We start from the raw sequence: 18,812 nt of genomic DNA, 5'->3' as shown, positions 1-18,812 counted from the left end.
TTATGTCAGAGAAATACTTGTATCACAAAATTACTTGGAAAGAGTTTTTCATCTTTCATGTTCTGGATGAGTTTGTGTAAAAATGCATGTAAATCCTTTTGCATTTCAGGTTGGAAAGTTTCTTTTGACCAGTCTTCAAGCTCATTAATTATTTCTTTGACCTTTATAGGTTTGCTGAACAAAGGCAGTCTCCATTGATATGACAATATTTTTTATTTCCAGCATTTTCTTTTCACATTTAATTAGAGTGTCAATTTCTCTGCTTACATTTTTCATTCATTCATATCCACTATCTACTTTTTCCATTAGAGCTCTTTAACACATTTTTCTTGATTATTCTAAGTTTTGTATTTGCTAATTCCAAAATTCATGTCATTACCTGAGTCTGGCTCTGATGATTATGTTGTCTCTTCAGACTATATTTTTGTTGCCTTTTGGCATGGCTTTTTTGTTGTTAAATGTTGTATGTGTTACATCAGGAAATAGCTACTGAAGTAAATAGGATTTTAATGCAAGGATTCATTTTAATATGGCTAGGCATTGGTCTGTGTTTAGTGTTATCTATAGACATGAGTTTGAGTAAACCCCAGAAGTTAGTGATGGACGGGGAGGCCTGGCGTGCTGCAGTCCATGGGGTGGCAAAGAGTCAAACATGACTGAGTGACTGAACTGAACTGATAGCTTTAGGTGCCTATAGTGTCCTAATTCTTGTCTCCCTTCTTGACTTTGGGCTTCCCTGAGAACTATTCCTTAAAGACAGTCTATGTCTTGAAACTATTATAAAGTGAGACTCTTGTTGGTGTGGAATAAGTTGTAAGTGAGGAGGAGTGTTTTATAATCCTCCAATTAAAATCTCCATTTCTTAGTGGGCCTTTGACCCTCACAATTGTTTCTCAAGAGCTGTGGCTGTTTTCCTCCAGTCTCTTACTGTCTTGCCTTGCCTGGTGGCTGCATTTTCCTGCTGCATTTTTCCCCCCTTATGTGATATGCAAAGGTTAGAAGGTTCGGGTGGCTTGGTGGTAAAGAATTTGCATGCCACTCCATGAGACTCAAGAGATGCAGGTTCAATCCTGGGTTGAGAAGATCCCCTGAAGAAGGGAATGGCAACCCACTCCAGTATTGTTGCCTGAACAATCTCATGGACAGACGAGCCTGGCAAGCTACAGTCCATGGGGTCACTAAGAGTTGGACACAACTTAAAGACTGAGAACACGCAGAATAAGGATCTGGCATAGCCTTCATCCCTGGAGAGTATGCCTTTGTTATGGAGCATGCTGTAGGCATGTTTCACATCATTACTGTTCCCTTCCCCTGCCAGAGACAAGAAGGAATACTTATTAGATCTTCTCTGTGAAATTTTGGTGGAATTCTAGAAGGAAAGCTCACAGAAGTGTAGGGGCCCTGCTCAGACTGCAGCTCTCAGAAATTTCTTACTCTGTGACCAGTTTACACTCAGTCTCTGGCAGATCATCAAAACTAGCATTTTAGTCTTCTACGGTTTATGTCACCAGAAGTTTCCATTCCAATAGATATATCCTGGTTGTGTCTCTTTGGATGTGCCTGTCTCTCTAGATTTCTAGTCAGCATTTTTCTTTAAAATCTCTAAAACATCCAAGAGTGGTGACTTCCAAGCACTCTTCAGGCTGAAGTCAAAACCGGAAATCTTTATTTCGTTTTTTCTTTAAAATTTAAGTATAAAGAGATTAGTAATAATAATAATAATTTATTTTTAAAAGTTTTATATAATTATCTTTGAATAGATGTAGAATGCATTGTTTCATGAAAATGAAAATCTTGATAAACATGTTCTAGGAAACACAACATGAATAAATAATCCTGAGATTTCCAAATAATTCACTCAGTTGCAAAGAACTATTCCAAGTTGTTTTGGGAACTTTCTTAAAACTAAGTAGCTATAAAATCCATGCAACCTACCTCACTGTTTAACCAAATAGTGTAAAATGCTATCTGCTTCATGTGTGTACTAAGTTATAACATCCTTGAAGGTGATATCTGCAAATACATTTTGTATATCCTTTAGAACACCCAAAATACTACTGAACACATCATATGTTTCATAAAATGCTTTGAAAATAGTTTAGGGGATGATAAACACAAGTATGCTTTTGTTGAGTTTTGGGGAAGGCAATTTTACCCTCTCTATGTTGCCTTTTAACACAGTTTAAATATGTAGTTGATTCTAATGCAATTATTTGGAAGCTGTTCATTAAAACATCACACAGTTTTAGCTATAACTGAGTGTCAAAGGGGTAATAAATTCATTTCTTTATAACAGTATGCTTGTTATATATTGACATCATTAGTCATGATTCAATATTGATTTGTTGTATGTTTTCTGTGTAGGAAAGAGTTGATCATTAACTTCACTTGATAACAAATATCTTTGAAAGTAATAATTTTATATGCTGAATTAATGATTGGAATTTATTTGTAGTTGTATGAAGATCTAATTGGTTTATACAACACAAGGCTATAGAATAGAAACATGGAAAATTCTGCTGCCTCGTTAAGTATAATAAAAGACAGTATCTATTATCAGGTACTTAAGATACTTTCAGCTTTGTTAGTTTCTCTTTTGAAAGGTAAATAGTACATTTAATTTTTTCTTCAAAAAAAAGAAGAAATTATTTATTCTCATTACTAGAAATAATTAATTAATTATGAATTTTTAAAATTGTTCTTTGAGCTTGGAAAGTAAAAGTATTATCAGTTGTACATTACAGTATATACAGGTATGTGTCCATGCAAATGGACATTTTCATAAATGAATTGTAATAACATGATACTTAATTTCATTAATGTAACAGTTTTTAAAGAAATGAAGAAAGAGCTAAAAAGACCATCTGCTAGTTCAACAAAGATTTGTTGAGCATTTGTTATGTACAAGAAAATAGATTAGATGCTATGGAAATTTATAGTAATAAACCAGTCATGGAAAGGAAAATACTCTTGACTACCTACCTAATAAAATAGAAAGTATCCTGTCAAGTATTTTACATAAATGTTTTGTTTTCTGTTTTAGTTTACATGTAAACAAAATGGTCCAAGTAAACACTCATACTTGTTACTTGATAAATATCTGTGACTAAATGATTTTTTTTCTAATTTTAAATTTTATTTATTTATTTTATTTATGGCTGCACTGGGTCATCATTGCTGTGTGAGGGTTTTCTCTAGTTGCAGTTAGCAAGGGTACTCTTCGTTGTGGTGTGCGGACTTCTCATTTCAGGGCTTCTCTCTTCGCAAGGTGCAGGCTCTAGAGGTCAGGCTCAGTTGCAGCTCATGGGCTTAGTTTCTCCACTCCACGTGGAATCTTTCCTGACCAGGGACTGAACCAGCATCACCTGTGTTGGCAGGTGGATTCTTAACCACTGTATCACCAGGGAAGTCCCAACTAAGTGGATTTTAAGGGAGAAAACACTTTTATCAAATACTGGCAGCAGAGTTCTAGCTCTACCTACAGGAGAGAAAGTTTGTTTCCAGAAGAGGCAAGGATTCTAGGAACATGTAACAGGGGATTTGTCACTTTAAACAAACTCTAAGTGACAAGTAGGATTTGCACACCTTGATGTAGAGAAAGCCATTCCAGTAATGAGTATATGAGTGATTACTTCATGATGATTAGATTTACCTGAAAGGTAAGGTCCTTGGAATATTGAGTAGTATTGATGAAGAGTAGATTTTTGTCAGGATATTGAAACACTTGATTTAGCCTTAGAATTTCTATTCTAGGTTTAGGACAATGAAACCCCTTCAGATTTTGAACTAAGATGAGCAATGAACACAAATATATTTTTCAGGATATTGAATAGAGCAGTATGTAAGAAATGAACTAAGTCAGGAAGTGACTGAAACTGATGGGATGAGTTGAAAAGCTATTAAAATATCTCAGGTAATAGGTAATAATGGCCTGAACTCTGATAGCAGTAGAGGAAAGGAGAGGTAGGCCAAGGTAAGATAAATTATCCAACAATATATCTCATATTCCAGTCCCATTACTGTCTACCTGCTAAAATGCATGCTGACTTTTTCACACGTCCTCATGCGAAGGCAAATTTGAAGTTAATAACACCCTAACTTTCCATCACTGTTCATTCTTTCATTTTATTATGTGGAAATTATATTGTATTTCTCCATTTTCCTACATGTTAGCAGTTGTAAAACATAAATTGAATAAGAACATTTTACAGAAACCTAAGTATATGCAACAAGCCAAATAGCACAGTTTACAATGATAATGATAAAATGTAGTCTAATTTTTAATCTCCTAATATTGTGGATAGAGGAGACTATGAATTTGTTCTAAATGTTCACAGAATACTTGTAATTTCTAAAATTCACTTTGCATTATATATTTAATGAGATTTATGTTCTATGTGCTCAGTTCAGTTCAGTTCTGTTACTCAGTCGTGTCCGACTAGTAGAGACCCCGTGAATCGCAGCATGCCGGGCTTCCCTGTCCATCACCAACTCCTGGAGTTCACTCAGATTCACGTCCATCAAGTCAGTGATGCCACCCAGCCATCTCATTCTCTGTTGTCCCCTTCTCTTCCTGCCCCCAATCCCTCCCAGCATCAGAGTCTTTTCCAATGAGTCAACTCTTCGCATGAGGTGGCCAAAGTACTGGAGTTTCAGCTTTAGCACCATTCTTTCCAAAGAAATCCCAGGGCTGATCTCCTTCAGAATGGACTGGTTGGATCTCCTTGCAGTCCAAGGGACTCTCAAGAGTCTTCTACAACACCACAGTTCAAAAGCATCAATTCTTTGGCTCTCAGCCTTCTTCACAGTCCAACTCTCAGTCATGTCCAACTCTTTGTGGCCCATGGACGGTAGTCTGGCAGGCACCTTTGTCCCTGGAATTTCCCATGCAGGAATACTGGAGTGGATTGCCATTCCATACTCCAGGGAATCTTCCCAACACACATGCAAGAGATTCTACCCACATTTCTTGCATCTCTTACATCTCCTGAATTGGCAGGCAGATTCTTTACCACTAGCACCACCTAGGAAGCCCAATGAGATTTGTCAGTATTGATTGCTTTTTTATTTCCTAGTGTTCTTATTGAAAATATCTATGATTAGCTTCATTTAATTTCCTTGAAAAATAATACCTTGACTCATGCATGCTAAGGGTTTATCATGAACATATAGCACAGACAAATAAAGCAAATGTCAAACTCAAATTGGCAAATAGGTAGAGCTCATTACCCAGATGTGCTCTGGCAACAAACTGTGAAAATTCTTATAAAGATGGGAATACCAGACTACGTTACTTTTTTTCCTGAGAAATGTCTATGTGGGTCAATGAGAAGTAGTTACAATCTCATATGGAACAACTGACTAGTTTCAAATTGGGAAAGGAATATAACAAGGCTGTATATTGTCACCTTGCTTATTTAACTTATATGTAGAATGTCAGGCTGGATGAATCACAAGTGGGAATCAGGATTGCCAGAAGAAATATCAACAATCTCAAATGAGCAGATGATACCACTCTAATGCCAGAAAGTGAAGAATAACTAAAGAGTCTCTTGATGAGAGTGAAAGAGGAGGGTGAAAAAGCTAGCTTAAACCTCAACATTCAAAAGACTAAGATCATGGCATCTGGTCCCATCACTTCATGGCAAATAGAAGGGGAAAAAGTGGAAACAGTGACAGATTTTATTTTCCTGGGCTCCAGAATCACTGTGGATGATGACTGCAGCCATGAAATTGAAAGATGCTTGCTCCATGGAAGAAAAGCTATGGCAAACCTAGACGTGTGTCAAAAAGCAAAGACATCTCTTTGCTGACAAAAGTCCATATAGTCAGAGCTACGGTTTTTCCAGTGGTCATGTACAGACATGAAAGTTACACAATAAAGAAGCTTAGTGCCAGAGAATTAATGCTTTTGAACTGTGGTGCTGGAGAAGACTCTTGAGAGTCCCTTGGACAGCAAGGAGATTAAACCAGTCAATCCTAAAGGAAATCAACTCTGAATATTCATTGGAAAGACTGATGCTGAAGCTGAAACTCCAATAGTTTGGCCTCCTGATGTGAAGAGGCAGCTCATTGGAAAATATCCTGATGCTGGCAAAGATTGGAAGCACAAGGATAAGAGGGCAGTGGAAGATGAGATATTTAGATAGCATCCTGGACTAAATGGACATTTGATCAAACTCTGGGAGATAATGAAGGACAGGGAAGCCTGGTGTGCAGCAGTCCATGGGGGTCGCAAAGTGTAGGACAGGACCTGACTGATCAACAACAACGACAAATACCCAGATACAAGAGGAATATCATCAAAGTGCACTGCTTATTAAAAATTGTCATGAGAAGATATATTGAGTCTATCTTGATTAATGCCGATGATATATTTGTCCCATCACAGTTTCTGAATTCTTTAATATTTTCAATACAGGCTTTGAAGGTGGCAAAAATGAAAAACAAAACAAAACAGAAGTAACTTGAAAATTGATCTCTCTATGAATATTTTTTAAGTGATTCAGTAACACTTGCCAGTCCAGGTTCGACGCACGATACTGGATGCTTGGGGCTAGAGCACTGGGACGACCCAGAGGGATGGTATGGGGAGGGAGGAGGGAGGAGGGTTCAGGATGGGGAACACGTGTATACCTGTGGTGGATTCATTTTGATATTTGGCAAAACTAATACAATTATGTAAAGTTTAAAAATAAAATAAAATTAAAAAAAAAAAGAAATATACTAATTTGTGGATACCAAGCCTTTTCAAAGTGGCTCATCTACCCTCATTTAACTTTTTTATCCTATACCTTAACTTTTGGCAATAGGTGTAGTGGAGAGTTATTGAAAAGGGAAAGATGGAACATAAAGTTTAAAATGTTTTGCATTTCCTGTTTCTAATTGTTTTAAAATATTTCACAACATTTTTTAGAAATATCTCATCTCAAGAGGGGGCTGAAATGGTTCAGGTGCATTCAGGGATAAAACAGTATAATTTTTTTAAAAAATCAGTATATCCTGAATTTTTGACCATTGGGATAATACTCAATTGAATAATTCCATGAGCAAGAACTGAATTGGGAAGCTTCTGACTCTTTAATTTCTTTATTTTACAGCTATATTTTGCAGCTTCTCATTATGTTTACTTAGCCAAAAAAGGCAGTATGTGTGTGTGTGTGTGTGTGTGTGTGTGTGTATACATATATATATATATATATATATATATATATATATATAAATAAAGATACTCTGTGCAAAAATGTTATTGACGATATCTCTGCCTCAGCCTAAATTGACTCTGAGCATCTTAATAACTATGACAATAAGTTTATGTTGTCATAACTTAAAGTAATAAGCTACTTTAAGTATTGCAAAGTAAAGCATAATGTAGAAATATATAAATCTTTGGTGAATTATATTTTTTTCAAATGTAAAGAAGCTGTGTGAAACATATGTCCTGTTAAAGCAAAATTTAAAATATCATGTCTAAATTTTACATTAAATATTCAGTGAAACCATCAACCCAAAGAAGGCAGGATTTTTGGAGTATTTATTTGCCTCTATATGACTGAAATTTTTAGAAAGCTTATAATGACTATACTTACTGTATTTCCTAGAATATGTTTACCAAGCTTTTTGTTAATTTATTTGAACAGAAATCTCTACTTTATATCTATCCAATGATAATCCAAAGAAACTTTACATTTAATTATTTTAATTCTACTTCCATTTTTTTCTAACCAATTAAGCCTAAAAATTAACTCATGAAGTCCTTTTAACTTTATTTGTAGGTGGAGGTAATAAAGTCAAATGACTACAAAAAGCAGCTGACAAATAAAATGAAGGATGTACCTGGGATTGTAGAGAAATTAGAGCATAGACACAAGAAGGATAAGTCCCAAATTCATATCTAATTAATTCTTGCTATTTAATATAATTCAGCACTAGTGTTACCAGATACACCATTTTTTTCCAGAATCCAGAAATCCAATCTTTAAAAGTGAAATCTCAAGATTGTATTTTATTTATTTATTTATTTTTAGTCCAAACAAACCTGTTGGGTCAATTTTGTTTTCTCTTGGACAGGCATCTAATCCCCTAGAATATGCAGTGAGTTACTAAAATTGCTGGGTATAAAATTCATGATTAATTAAGTAATGAAGGCTATTGGATATCCAAAACGACAGATACTCCTATTAAAGTGTGGTACAAGGTCAATTAATTCTTACTAGGAAGCCTCTTTACTGAGATTATTAAAGTATTAAATTAGATTTTTTTTTTCTTATCTGAAGGATATTAAAGAACTTGGACTTAAAAAGAAATAAAGCAGAGGAAGAAGGTTGTAAGCATAGGGCAGAGCTGTAAAGATTCAGTCCTGCTGTGGTGGTAATGATGATGTGAGACCTTAGGTGGTTGTGAGAAGGAGAGAGGGGGCAAGATTTTGACAGGTGGGGAATGACTGCTGGTGCTTTTATTTTGCTTTACTTTTCCTCGTTTCAGTTTCACAACTATCCATCAGCTAAACATTATATAATCATCATGTATCTGACTAAATGTTAAGGACTAAAACTATCAATATATAAGTGAACTAGCAAGGATATATGCTACTGGAGATATCTAATATGCTACTGGAGATCAGTGGAGAAATAACTCCAGAAAGAAAGAAGGGATGGAGCCAAAGCAAAAACAATACCCAGCTGTGGATGTGACTGGTGATAGAAGCAAGGGCCGATGCTGTAAAGAGCAATATTGCATAGAAACCTGGAATGTCAGGTCCATGAATCAAGGCAAATTGGAAGTGGTCAAACAAGAAATGGCAAGAGTGAATGTCGACATTCTAGGAATCAGTGAACTAAAATGGACTGGAATGGGTGAATTTAACTCAGATGACCATTATATCTACTACTGTGGGCAGGATTCCCTCAGAAGAAATGGAGTAGCCATCATGGTCAACAAAAGAGTCCGAAATGCAGTACTTGGATGCAGTCTCAAAAACAACAGAATGATCTCTCTTCGTTTCCAAGGCAAACCATTCAATATCACAGTAATCGAAGTCTATGCCCCAACCAGTAATGCTGAAGTAGCTGAAGTTGAACGGTTCTATGAAGACTTACAAGATCTTTTAGAATTAACACCTAAAAAAGATGTCCTTTTCATTATAGGGGACTGGAATGCAAAAGTAGGAAGTCAAGAAACACCTGGAGTAACAGGCAAATTTGGCCTTGGAATATGGAATGAAGCATGGCAAAGTCTAATAGAGTTTTGCCAAGAAAATGCACTGATCATAACAAACACCCTCTTCCAACAACACAAGAGAAGACTCTACACATGGACATCACCAGATGGTCAACACCGAAATCAGATTGATTATATTCTTTGCAGCCAAAGATGGAGAAGCTCTATACAGTCAACAAAAACAAGACCAGGAGCTGACTGTGGCTCAGATCATGAACTCCTTATTGCCAAATTCAGACTTAAATTGAAGAAATTAGGGAAAACCACTAGACCATATAGGTATGACCTAAATCAAATCCCTTATGATTATACAGTGGAAGTGAGAAATAGATTTAAGGGCCTAGATCTGATAGAGTGCCTGATGAACTATGGAATGAGGTTCGTGACATTGTACAAGAGACAGGGATCAAGACCATCCCCATGGAAAAGAAATGCAAAAAAGCAAAATGGCTGTCTGGGGAGGCCTTACAAATAGCTGTGAAAATAAGAGAAGTGAAAAGCAAAGGATAAAAGGAAAGATATAAGCATCTGAATTCAGAGTTCCAAAGAATAGCAAGAAGAAATAGGAAAGCCTTCTTCAGTGATCAATGCAAAGAAATAGACGAAAAAAACAGAATGGGAAAGACTAGATATCTCTTCAAGAAAATTAGAGATACCAAGGGAACATTTCATGCAAAGATGAGCTCGATAAAGGACAGAAATGATATGGACCTAACGGAAGCAGAAGATATTAAGAAGAGGTGGCAAGAATACACAGAAGAACTGTACAAAAAAGATGCTCATGACCCAGATAATCACGATGGTGTGATCACTCACCTAGAGCCAGACATCCTGGAATGTGAAATCAAGTGGGCCTTAGAAAGCATCACTATGAACAAAGCTAGTGGAGGTGATGAAATTCCAATTGAGCTCTTTCAAATCCTGAAAGATGATGCTGTGAAAGTGCTGCACTCAATATGCCAGCAAATTTGGAAAACTCAGCAGTGGCCACAGGACTGGAAAAGGTCAGTTTTCATTCCAGTCCCTAAGAAAGGCAATGCCAAAGAATGCTCAAACTACCACACAATTGCACTCATCTCACATGCTAGTAAAGTAATGCTCAAAATTCTCCAAGCCAGGCTTCAGCAATATGTGAATCGTGAACTTCCTGATGTTCAAGTTGGTTTTAGAAAAGGCAGAGGAACCAGAGATCAAATTGCCAACCTCCACTGGATCATGGAAAAAGCAAGAGAATCCCAGAAAAACATATATTTTTGTTTTATTGACTATGCCAAAGCCTTTGACTGTGTGGATCACAATAAACTGTGGAAAATTCTTCAAGAGATGGGAATACCAGACCACTTGATCTGCCTTTTGAGAAATCTATATGCAGGTCAGGAAGCAACAGTTAGAACTGGACATGGAACAACAGACTGGTTCCAAAGTGGAAAAGGAGTAGGTCACAGCTGTATATTGTGACCCTGCTTATTTAACTTATATGCGGACTACATCATGAGAAACGCTGGACTGGAAGAAACACAATCTGGAATCAAGAGTGCCAGGAGAAATATCAATAACCTCAGATACGCAGATGACACCACCCTTATGGCAGAAAGTGAAGAGGAACTAAAAGGCCTCTTGATGAAAGTGAAAGTGGAGAGTGAAAAAGTTGGCTTAAAGCTCAACATTCAGAAAACGAAGATCATGGCATCTGGTCCCATCACTTCATGGGAAATAGATGGGGAAACAGTGGAAACAGTGTCAGACTTTATTTTTGAGGGCTCCAAAATCACTGCAGATGGTGATTGCAGCCATGAAATTAAAAGACGCTTACTCCTTGGAAGGAAAGTTATGACCAACCTAGATAGCATATTCAAAAGCAGACATTACTTTGCCAACAAAGGTCCATCTAGTCAAGGCTATGGTTTTTCCAGTGGTCACGTATGGATGTGAGAGTTGGACTGTGAAGAAGGCTGAGCACTGAGGAATTGATGCTTTTGAAGTGTGGTGTTGGAGAAGACTCTTGAGAGTCCCTTGAACTGCAAGGAGATCCAACCAGTCCATTCTGAAGGAGATCAGCCCTGGGATTTCTTTGGAAGGAATGATGCTAAAGCTGAAACTCCAGTACTTTGGCCACCTCATGCGAAGAGTTGACTCATTGGAAAAGACTCTGATGGTGGGAGGGACTGGGGGCAGGAGGAGAAGGGGACGACAAAGGATGAGATGGCTAGATGGCATCACTGAGTCAATGGACGTGAGTCTGGGTGAACCCCGGGAGTTGGTGATGGACAGGGAGGCCTGGCGTGCTGTGATTCATGGGGTCGCAAAGAGTCGGACACGACTGAGTGACTGAACTGAATTGAGCAAGGATATAGCTTAGTGTTTTTTAAAGACAGTAGGCACTAAAGAAGTCATGAAAACCATGGGAGGCATTGAGAAAAGAGATCTATTAACTTCTATCACCTTCTCCTACTGTGTCCTGTGGATTATTGTTTGCTATATTTTTCTGGAAATTTGTTGTTACTGTTTTTATGTGTATGTGAAATTTTCTAATTAAAATTAAATAAAGTATAGGCATTTCCACTTGTAATTCTGAATGTAATACTGCTCAAAAACACCCAGCAATCTTTTAAATTTAGTTCAATATCTCAGTATTAGAAGGTTTTTTACAAATTCTGGAAAACTTAATCTTGTTGGTGGGATCATATATGAATCATAAAGCATTTGCTTGGAAGATAATGAGACTTGTTTTCTAAGTTATTTGGAGGGAGAGTAAGATAATTCCCAACCTGATTCTGTTGTGAGTGAGCTCAATCATGTCCAACTCTGTGACCCCATGGACTGTAGCACACCAGGCTCCTCCATGGGATTTTCCAGGCAAGAATACTGGTGTAGGATACCATTTCCTTCTCCAGGGGATCTCCCCAACCCAAGGTTCAAACCCAAGTCTCTTGCATCTCCTGAATTGGCAGGCAGATTCTTTACCACTGAACAACCAGGAAAGCCCTCAGTAGTCCTCATTTTTAAAACATGTTATCAGATTGTTTCTCCTTACTTTCAGTTTTAAGTGCTTGAACAAAATAGTTCACTAACAAAGTATTTGTAGAATATTTGATTTAACTGAGATTCACTTATGTCTCCAGGCAAAAGCTCTTCTAAGAAGGTGGGTAGGCAAATTAGTTCTGTTTGATTCTCTTTTCTAATACCTTATAGACTTTGCCATATTCTATAAGGACCAGCTGCTTCTTCAACATTTCTTTGCTGTTCTGAAATGTTTACTTCCACCAAAAACTTGATGGAGGCTTAGAACTGCTGCACATTACATTATCTTTCTCAAGTCTAAATCCTTACAAGCCCAGGATTGATGTCGAGTTGAAGCCTTCTGCTCTTCTTATGAAATGTGAGTGGTTCAGTATGTTTTTCCAAAACACTCTCTGCCAGTCCTCTTCTCTTTACTGCTCTGCCTCATCGGAAAAATTTTAACACAGTTTAAGTTGCTTTAAATGATCACTCCTAAGGATGCCCAAGAAGAATCTGTGTATCCTCAAGTCTCTCATTTTGGAGGTATACATTGTTCTTTAACTAGGGGAACAAGCATACAAACATACTAAAGAGTATCCCTACAGAAAGTAAGGAGTGTGTTGGCAGTTACAGGCCACTAGGTATCTTGGTTAAATTCTCTAATGAATCTTACTTTTCTTCTCTGTAAAATTAAAACAGTAAAATATGTTGGGGTGTTGAAGTTGATGCCGTTTTAAAATGTGTGGAAATATTTTTATTAAAATACTGTGTCTGTATCATGGAACATTGAAATATTATTGTGACTTTTTATCATCTCATTTACTCTCTGATAATGATGGCTTTGTTATTGAGCAATTGAGGAGCCTTGTTGAATACATATCCCCATTAAAAAAGGCAGTAAGAATTCCAAAAGCAATAGCAATGATACTGGGGTTAAGTGTAATTTGCTTTCCCATCTCACATATTCAGTCCTGTCTTTAGAGGGATGATATGGGGAGGGAGGAGGGAGGAGGGTACAGGATGGGGAACACATGTATACCTGTGGCGGATTCATTTCGATATTTGGCAAAACCAGTACAATATTGTAAAGTTTAAAAATAAAATAAAATTTTAAAAAAAAGGATCTTCTGACATAAGCTAGTTTAGTGTGAAAATTTTGGTAGTTTTTCTTCTTAATTTTGATTCATAGGGATTTGAGAAGTATAATTCCAATGGCATTTGGAGGAAGCCCTATAGACACTGAGTATCATTTAAGATGATAGCATAGCTATTCTGCCTGAATTTTAAAATGTCAACCCACATATATTTCATCAGTATATATTCAGGACCACTTGCTGCCCTTTAAAAAAAATAGACTGGAGCTAGAAATATTGGCAGATCTTGGTATCATATACAACAGCAGAGCACCTCTTATATAATACACATTCACTTGATTGGCTCTTACTCTCTGACGACATTGTGGAGACCTTCAGGCTTTCAGATTTGCTCTACAGAGAAGGCAGTCAGGCCTCCCCCAGCATAAGAACTCTTTGTTTTCTCACTGTACCTTGCTGCTTCTTCAGTTAAGACCGGGAGACCTCATTAGGAGCCATCCTTAAAGCTTCAAAGTACCTGATTCCATTCTTACTCATAACCAACCATTTCTGAATTAATTATTTATATTTTTTCAAAGGGATGTTTTTCCTCAGTGGTTTATACACAGCAGTTCTATCCTGAATAGCATAGCCACGCTCTGCTATAAACACCAACAGAGGAAATGTTAGAAGTATTTAGTTTACTGTGGTATCATATTCAGCTTTGTCAATTCAACATTTTAGAAAGTTGTACAGCTTCAATTTTCAGAGTACAAATAAAATCTTTAAAAAAAAGGAATCACTATATAATATATGTGAATTGTTCTACTGGTTTTTTTTGCTGTTATTTTGTGGGATTTTTGTGAAGTATTCTTCCAGAGTTTAATCTGCACCCAGTCCAGGACTCAATGCTATGGTAGATCTAAGAGAGACAGTAATAAAAAAAAAAAAAAAAAAAAAGAAGAAGAAGAAGAAGAAGAAACAAACACAGAAATAAAAGAAGAAGAAAGAAAGCAAGCAGAGTCTGGCCTAGAAAAAGTTTATCATTTAGTAAAAGAATCCTCAACTTGAGAAAAACCTATCAATGGCTTCTGATTTTTTTTTTCCCCCTGATGTTGGTTTCTTTATTTTCTTCTTGCCTCACTCAAAACTAGACTTTTTGAATTACCATTTTTGAGGGTGGAGTAAAATAAGGAAAGGAACAGAAAGTGGTATTTCAGAAAAAAAGTGTGGCAATAACAGAGATAGGCTAAGTGGAGACAAGTGCTTATTTATAAATGTAATATTTTGTTAATGTATTTTTAAAGTTTGAGATACTGTTATTGTGCAATTATGGTCATTCACTATGTAGGGGGTGTGTGTGTGTGTGCATGTGCATATGTTCATTATATTAACCTTCAATAATAAGAAATATCTTCACAGCACCAAGTAATAGTCTTTGAGTTACTGGTGTTTTCCTTCCCTTGGATGTGTCCAGTCATTCAGGAACAATACAAAATTTTAGCTGCTGGAGTACCCTAGCTATCACTTCTTCAGCAGAGTATCTGCATGCAAAACAAGCTCACTGCTCTCTAATTTTCAGTGACCTCCACCTCCTCCTTTGTCTCTTTATCTGATGTAAGATCTGACTAACAAACTTTATTATTTAGAAAAAGAAGAAGCAATTAACTAAACATATAGACAGTTGTTCAAATGCTATGGAAAAAGATAATCATGATCTTCTCAGGCACTTGAAAGAGTAATTATCAGGATAAGTGCAGCCCTGAGGTGTGGAGGTTTTGCAGAAGCCAGTGTAAATACTCAGGGCCATGGACCAGACAGGAACCAAATCTAAATCCACATCTATTGTAAATATTTTTAGCTAGCCTGCCCCTAATGAGTGTCCTGAATCTCATCTTCAGTGGCCTTGGGCAACTTTTTGTTATTCAATTGGCTGAATGGAATTTAAATAACCCACTAAATAAATAAGGGTTTTTAGTGCTTTGAAAGTCTATAAAAATAAACTAGTCTATTCCCAGCATGAGTCCTAATAATTTTCTTTTCCTGTTTTTGTGATCTTTTGTTTATCAAAATTATCCTTTATTTCTTATAGCCTTTCCTCCATGCCTCAGATGGGTGCAAATCAATCAGTGTATGAATTCAGTGAAAGTGAGTGGGATTTGTATCTATTTTTCTTACTATTATTTCTTCATAATGATTGATTTATTACTTAAATAGGAAAATGGGATTGGAGCACTGATAGCTAGGAGCTAAAGAAAGAGCCAGTAAAGATGATTACAAGATATGGAATTGTCTCCACTGGGTAAAAATTATAAAAGAAACCTAGGTTGGTAAGAACATATGAATGAGACAGTATAGTATGATGGTCTTGGGCTGCCCTGCACAATCCTGAGACCAAAGAAAGAATCCAAAGTCAGTGACAGAAACTTCAATGATTCACAGGACAGGGACTCTTACAAGTCAGAGGCAAGGATCCTGGAGCTACACCCCGTCGTATACTACAGATGGCAGGTAGGACACAGTTGAAATATTTTGTACACATGGGAGGAGGAAGCTGTATGTTACAGAGGGCATAAACTTTCATGCTTTGGAGAAGGAAATGGCAACCCACTTTAGTGTTCTTGCCTGGAGAATCCCAGAGATGGGGAGCCTGGTAGGCTGCCGTCTATGGGGTTGCACAGAGTTGGACACGACTGACGTGACCTAGCAGCAGAAGCAACGTCAGAAGACTCCTTGGTTGCCCAGGGGAACTGTGGGAACAGGTTCCACACAACTCTTTTGGGTTAGCAACTGTTGCAAGGTCTACTGTCTCCTGCAAGGTCTACTGCAAGGTCTATTTTTATTCAGTTGATGACTGAATATACTGGAGCCAATCTGGTCTGAGAGCTAGAACAGTAGCTGGGGATCTGGCCTAACACACAGAAAGTTACTGATTAAACTTTCAGCTTAGAGAGGGGTGTGGGGGGGGTGGGGGGGAGGGCGTGGTGTGGGAGCAATCATTCACTTAAGCCTGATGCAGGGCCTGATCAGGCTCTATGCAAGAGGATGCATAGAGAGTGATAGAACAGCCATCTTATGAGGACTGATAAGGCTTTTACTAGAAGAAAAAGAACAGGTCTGAAGGAAACCTTGAATTCTATTATTTTTTAAATCTAAGAATGAAGTGACCTTAGGCAAAACATTTGACTTAGAGACTTGCTTTCTCTTGGCTGCTAACATGTGCCCAACCAGTCTCAATGGTTTATAATAATCAAATGAGATAATGAGGATTGTGTAGTAATTCCCACTATGCCTACACGTTTACTTGCTATTTGTAAGGTTAGAATTGCTTTGAGAAGGTAAGAATAAGGAATTTTGCAGAGAGAGATATGCCTTTTCTTTTTTTAAGTAATGCAGTTTTCTTCACTTGAATCATGTGGATAAAAGAAGCTCTTACTCTTTTAAATCCAAGAAAAGTACTGTGGTCATTTTTGCCCTAGTTGTTAATTTCTTATGGCTTCAGCCTAAGTAGTTAGTAGAGAAGGAAAATTCTTTAAAACAATAAAATAGAATTGAGAAGATAAGACATGGATATAACAATTTAACAAAATATTTATGAAAGTTTGTTCTTAAAATTTAGTTTGAAAATTCACATGGACTTCTTTCTCCCCCTTCTTCCTAGAATATCCTTTTTTAACATTGTTCATGTGATCTAGTCACTTTTCCACTGTATATGTAGGCCATATTTCAAAACAAGACTGACAGATTTCTGCAGCATGTAGGCAGAGTTTAAAAGTCCATGAATTCTTTTTGGAAGACTCTCCTGTTATCCATTCCTGCCAGGCACTTATGCCCTGTGTAATTCCCATGGAATTACAGTCTTAGCTTGTTATCCTCCCTGTATTTTCAGATATCACTTTTAAGATTCCTCATAATTTAATAAATAATTCTTGGAGATGGACAATTTATTGAGAGAGACCCGATGAATTCCCAAAGGTGAAATCTGAAGCTCAGTTATAGTAGTTTGAAAAATATTTGGGGAGCAGAAATCATCTCATATACAAAATCTCCAAACTATATCACAAATATCCTAAGGCTTCCCTGCACACGCTGACAGCTGGCTTGTAATTCCTTGTTTATAAGAACATGGTATTTTATCAAGGAAATTAATATTCTTGAGATGATTCCTTTATATAACAATAGATATTTATTGTTGACATTCACATAAATTATAAAGAATGCTGGTGCTTAAGAAATATAATTTATTATTTAATGCAAATTTCATTTAATCTCAGACTAATATCACACATCAAAGTTGCATTTCAGTTGAGATTTAATCTTATTATTTATAACACCTCACATTTGTTCTTGCCCAGTTGCTTGCTTTTATAATATGGCTTCTCCCTGCACTAAGCAAATGTGCAATGTACATACAGAAACTAAATATCCTGATTGGATTCATGTAATGATTTTTGTCCCGTAAACTCTCGAGGACATTATCCATATTAAAGATACCCTGACTACCAATATAAACTACTCTCAGTAGAAAGTCAGCTGGCTATTCGCCTTTAAAGTAGGATAGAGCTCTGTCTGTGACCTTAAATTCCCAATTGACAGTATAATTATTTCAATTAATTTCTTCCTCTCCTTCTTATTCTTTTGTGGTAATTGGATACACGAGGTGGTAGAGACTGCTTTATTTACTTGATAGAAGCTGTTTTTCTTTCATGGTTAAATGTGTATTTAAGATGTTCCATCAAATACTACTTCCTCAGGCTTTAATACACATTGCAGTATATATTTGAAAAGTTTATTTAAAACCACATCATGGTTTCTAACTTACCACATGCTTCTGGCTAAAGAAAATCATTGGGTGCTGACTTCTCTTGAAAATTAACACAATTTCTCTTATAATTTCTGACAATTCATGAACTATGTAGAATTTTTTTAATTTTACTTTATTTTTAAACTTTACAATATTGTATTGGTTCTGCCATATATCGAAATGAATCCGCCACAGGCATACACGTGTTCCCCATCCTGAACCCTCCTCCCTCCTCTCTCCCCATACCATCCCTCTGGGTTGTCCCAGTGCACCAGCCCCAAGCATCCAGTATTATGCATCGAACCTGGACAGCTGACTCATTTCATATATGATATTATACATATTTCAATGCCATTCTCCCAAATCATCTCACCCTCTCCCTCTCCCACAGAGTCCAAAGGACTGTTTTATACATCAGTGTCTCTTGCTGTCTCGTATACAGGGACTATGTAGAATTTTTATGTTATCTTTAGAGATGGAAATCTGGTTGGAGGAAGAGGGTGAAATTTTATCTTGAAGTTATGTTTACATGGAAAAACACATTATTTTTACTTAGAACATATATATAGCTCACTTTAAAACTAGCAACATTTTCTAAAGATACTTTTATTATCACTTTTCAAAAGACTACTCATTAAATGCATTATTTCATTAGGGGTAGCTGTAGCAAAAATGATCAGAACTGGGGGAGGAATAACTAGAGTTTTCTCTCAGTC

This window comes from Bos indicus, chromosome 1 (assembly GCF_029378745.1).
Source record: "Bos indicus isolate NIAB-ARS_2022 breed Sahiwal x Tharparkar chromosome 1, NIAB-ARS_B.indTharparkar_mat_pri_1.0, whole genome shotgun sequence".
Lineage (NCBI taxonomy): Eukaryota > Metazoa > Chordata > Mammalia > Artiodactyla > Bovidae > Bos > Bos indicus.
The sequence above is the reverse complement of the archived record's forward strand: the minus strand, read 5'-3'. Positions refer to the sequence as shown.